Here is a 5,365-nt window from a genome sequence, read left to right on the forward strand (position 1 = left end):
ATTTTGCTAGTTTTTGTCATCCTAGTATCACTCCTTATTTCATTTTTCACATACTTTAATTGTCTTCTTGTCAAGTTGAACGTTTCTATCATTCAGATTATCTTAGTTTGGTGTCTCAATTCCTCATCTTCCGAAGTACAACTTGTTAAAGCAATCCAAGAGTGAAAAAAGGTAAGAGTGGTGAGCTCATCAGAGGGTAAAAGCCACGTATTGAGTGAAACACGAGTGTCCTATTCCGAGTGATACACGTGAGAAGAGTGCTGTAAGGTCTTTTCTTTTATAGGTTCATTGATGGCTAACACTGAAGGGAACCCCGATCCACAACTAACTTTCCACCTCGACGCACTTACCAGCATCCTTACAGGGATTCAACAACGTCTTGATGACATGGATTCTCGAATTAACTCTTTTTCCCCTAGGCGAAAAGCACGGTCACGAGAATCTATTCATAATGATTCTATGAAGTCTGAAGAGGAGACTTCATCCAGATCCCGGCATCATAGACAACCAGCAGATGTTGATAATAACCTTAATGCTATCAAGATGCACATCCTAGAATTTAAAGGCAGAAGTGACCCTGAGGCGTACCTGGAATGGGAACGCAAGGTAGAGCTCTTATTTCAGTGTCATAACTACTCTGATGTAAAAAAGGTAAGACTAGCGGCTGTAGAATTCTCAGATTATGCCCTTGTCTGGTGGGCCGAGCTGGACAAACAGAGGAGGCGGAATGGAAAACCACCAATTATGTCTTGGGAGAAGATGAAGAAGGTCATGCGACAATGGTTTGTCCCTTCTTACTACTACAGGGAGCTACATCAACGGCTCCAACGGTTATACCAAGGTTCTAAGTCTGTAGATGAGTATCATAAGGAGATGGAGATGCTGCTAATCCAAGCAAACATTGAGGAAGAGTCTGAGGCTACTATGGCACGTTTCTTGAGTGGGCTGAACCGAGACATTGCAAATATTGTAGAACATCTCCCATTTGTGACTATGGAAGACTTGGTGAACCTAGCTATCAAGGTGGAAAGACAGCAAAAGGCGAAAGGGCTGCGTAATTCTACTTCAAGGTGGTATTCGAGAGGTGCTAATTTCGGGAAGAAGACTGGATCCAAACCTACCGAATCAAAGGAGAAGCCCACAGAGCAGCACAGGAAGACGCACACGCCTAATTCCACTTCTAAACCTCCTGCACGACATCGTGATATTACCTGCTTTAAGTGCCGCGGATTAGGCCATTATGCTTCCGAGTGTCCAAATAAAAGGACCATGGTAATTAAAGCAAATGATATTTTCTCAGAATCTGATAACTCATATGGGTATGAAGACATGCCACATGCGGATGATGCTACAGATAATGAAGATATAGTTGAGTATGCTGTTAGTGGCAAGACCCTTGTTACTAGGCGAATCTTAAATGTACAAGCCAAGGACGATCATCTAGAACAGCGAGAGAACATCTTTCATACAGAAGTTTTATTGGGAGGTAAGGTTGGACTCATGATCATTGATGCTGGAAGTCATACAAACGTTGCTAGCTCTACTTTGATCAGAAAATTGGGGTTGAAATGCACCAAACACCATAACCCTTACAAACTGGAGTGGCTAAGTGATGTTGGTGAATTGAAGGTTATGAAGCAAGCCCGCATACAATTTTCTATTGGGAGATATAGTGACGAGGTACTTTGTGACGTGGTTCCCATGCAGGCTTGTCATCTACTCCTAGGCCGTCCATGGCAGTATGATAGGAAGGTGGTCCATGATGATTTCACAAACCGATACTCCTTCACTTATCTTGGGAAGAAGATTACCCTTGCACCTTTGACACCTAAAGAAGTGTACCTGGAGTAGCTGAGCATGCGCAAATCTACTAAAGAGTCTTTAGGATGTGAGAAAATTGAAAAACAAGAGGGTAAAGAGACGGCTTTGAGAGATGAAACGTGTGAGAAAAAGAGTCAGGGTCTGAGTGAAAAAGAGAGTTCTAAAAGAGAAGCATCTGTGGAGAGTGAGAGTGCTCACAAAATATGTTTTTATGAAAAAGAGGGATCTGAAGCATGCTAGTTTAGGAAAAAAAGCATTGGTGTTAGTACGATTTAGAGAGTTTTTACTTTCTACCATTGAAATTAATCATAACCTGCCTAGTGCTTTTATTTCACTCTTGCAGGAATTTGGCGATGTATTTTCGGATGAGATGCCCTCAGGTTTACCTCCATTATGAGGCATTGAACATCAGATTGACTTTGTCCCCGGATCAAGCATTCCTAACTGGCCAGCTTACCGGACCAATCCTGAGGAGACGAAGGAACTGCAACGGCAAGTCGAGGACCTTTTGGCTAACGGTTTTGTGAGAGAAAGCATGAGTCCTTGTGCTGTTCCGGTACTATTGGTGCCCAAGAAGGATGGCTCATGGAGGATGTGTGTTGACTGCAGAGCTGTAAATAAGATTACGGTAAAGTATCGCCATCCTATTCCTAGACTTGATGATATGCTTGATGAATTGCACGGTTCTGTTATTTTTACTAAAATAGATTTAAGGAGTGGTTATCATCAAATACAAATGAAACTTGGTGATGAATGGAAAACAGCTTTCAAAACTAAATATGGTTTGTATAAATGGTTAGTTATGCCATTTGGTTTGACTAATGCACCTAGTACATTCATGAGACTAATGAATCATGTTTTGCGAGAGTTTTTAGGTAAATTTGTGGTTGTTTATTTTAATGATATCCTTATCTACAGTAAATGTCTTGATGATCATATTTTGCATGTTCAATCTGTTTTAGAGGTACTTAGAAAGGAAAAATTGTATGCTAATCTCCAAAAGTGCTCGTTCTGTTTGAGTAAAGTCATATTCCTAGGTTTTGTGATAAGTTCTATAGGAATTGAGGTAGATGATGAGAAGGTGAAGGCTATTAGAGAATGGCCCACACCTCAGAGTGTCTCTGATGTTAGAAGTTTTCATGGTCTTGCGGGTTTTTATCGGAGGTTTGTTAAAGATTTTTCTACTATTGCTGCACCTTTAACTGAAATCATCAAGAAACATGTCAACTTTAAATGGGATCAAGAACAAGAACTTGCCTTTAACACCTTGAAAGAATTATTGTGTTCTGCCCCCCATTCTTATTTTACCAGATTTTTCTAAAACTTTTGAAATTGAATGTGATGCTTCCGAAATTGGTATAGGTGCTGTTTTGATGCAGGAAAAGCGAGCAATTGCCTATTTCAGTGAGAAGTTGAATGGGGCCTGTCTCAACTACTCCACTTATGATAAAGAGCTTTATGCCTTGGTGCGAGCTTTGGAAGTGTGGCAGCATTATTTGCTACCTAAGGAATTTGTGGTACATACTGACCATGAATCCCTCAAACACTTGAAGGGCCAAGGGAATCTGAACAAGAGACATGCAAAATGGATAGAATTCCTTGAATCCCTTCCATATGTAATCGCCTATAAGCAAAGTAAAGAGAATGTGGTTGCTGATGCATTATCTAGAAGGTATTCCTTAATCACAACCCTTACTTCTAAACTGTTAGGTTTTGAGTGTATGAAGGAATTGTATGCAACTGATTCTGCTTTTGCCTCTATCTATGCTGCATGTGAACATGGTGCATATAACAAATTCTATAAGCATGACGGCTTTCTTTTTTGGGGTAATAGGATTTGTGTACCTACTTGTTCTATTAGGGAGTGACTTATTCTAGAATCACATAGTGAGGGTTTGATGGGTCATTTTGGTGTGCATAAGACTTTGGATGTTTTATCTGAGCATTTTTACTGGCCCCACATGTGTAAAGATGTTGAGAAATTTTGTGCTAAATGCATTGCAGGTAAACAAGCTAAATCTAAGTCTTTACCACATGGTTTGTATACTCCTTTACCTGTTCCTGTGCATCCATGGGTTGATATTTCTATGGATTTTGTTCTTGGTTTGCCTAGAACTAGGAGAGGTCGAGATAGCATTTTTGTTGTGGTAGATAGATTTAGTAAAATGGCTCATTTTATTGCTTGCCATAAAACTGATGATGCCACACATATTGCTGACCTAGTCTTTCGATAAGTTGTGTGCTTAAATGGTGTTCCCCAAACTATTGTTTCTGATCATGATGTCAAATTCTTAAGTCACTTTTGGAAAGTTTTGTGGAGTAAGTTGGGAACAAAATTGTTATACTCAACTATTTGTCACCCTCAAACTGATGGTCAAACTGAAGTCGTAAATAGGACATTGGGAACTTTATTGCGTGCTATTGTTGGTAAGAATTTGAAAACCTGGGAAGATTGTTTACCTTTTATTGAGTTTGCTTATAACAGGACAATCCATTCTTCCACTGGTTTTTCACCCTTTGAACTTGTCTATGGTTTTAATCCTCTCACTATCTTAGATTTAATGCCTTTACCTTTGAGTGATCTTATTAGTTTAGATGGAGCTATCAAGGCTGAGAAAGTTAAAGCAATACATGTAAAGGCTCGTGACCTAATTGAGAGGAAGAACAAAACCACGGCTGAAAGGATTAACAAGAGCCGAAAGCATATAGTCTTCGAACCAGGAGATTGGGTTTAGGTACATTTGAGGAAGGAGAGATTTCCTACTCAGAGGAAGACTAAACTTGATGCTAGAGGGGATGGCCCATTCCAAGTGCTTGAGAAGATCAATGACAACGCCTACAAGATTGACCTAGCAGGTGAGTATAATGTCTCTGCTACTTTCAATATTTCTGATCTCTCTCCTTTTGATATGGACACAGATTTGAGGACGAATCTTTTTGAGGAAGGAGGGAATGATACATGCTCGGAAAGACAACAGGGGCATTCTAAGACAAAAGGACAGAATGGAAATTTCACACTTTCAGAGGGCCCCATCACTAGAGCACGTGCAAAGAAGCTCAAGGAGAGTTTTGGGAACCTGGCAGCGATTGTGCATATGGAGTTACATCAAGTTCTAACCAAGGAAGAATGGGCAAGGCCCATTGGGCTAAGTCAGGACAGCAAGAAGCCCAATAATGCTTTCCGAATTTAGTGAGAGGCATAATTTATCTTTAAATTTCAAAATTCTAGACTTTTGTTTTAGTTTGTTATGTGGTCAAAAGTTTGTTAGAAGACTTATTTTAAATATGCTATGCTTAGTAGTATTTTTAGAGATTTTAAATTTAAATCAAATCTGATCTAATCTAATAAGATCAAATCTGATTTAAATTAGTTATCATATCTTTAGGATTTTAAAATTTAAATCAAATCTGATCTAATCCAATAAGATCAAATCTGATTTAAATTACTTATCTTATCTTTTAGTTAGTTGTTAGGTGCCTATTTAAACACCTTTGGTGAGACAATTTACATAACTTTGATGAATAAATTTCAGTTGCTTTTAAG

At 39.1% G+C, this 5,365-nt stretch overlaps 1 pseudogene; it reads left to right on the plus strand.

Annotated features, from left to right (window-relative positions):
• The first annotated feature begins 291 nt into the window (after positions 1–291).
• Positions 292–5,012, plus strand: LOC112770320 (uncharacterized; annotated as a pseudogene).
• The last annotated feature ends 353 nt before the right edge of the window (positions 5,013–5,365 follow it).

This window comes from Arachis hypogaea, chromosome 18 (genome assembly GCF_003086295.3).
Source record: "Arachis hypogaea cultivar Tifrunner chromosome 18, arahy.Tifrunner.gnm2.J5K5, whole genome shotgun sequence".
Classification (NCBI taxonomy): domain Eukaryota; kingdom Viridiplantae; phylum Streptophyta; class Magnoliopsida; order Fabales; family Fabaceae; genus Arachis; species Arachis hypogaea.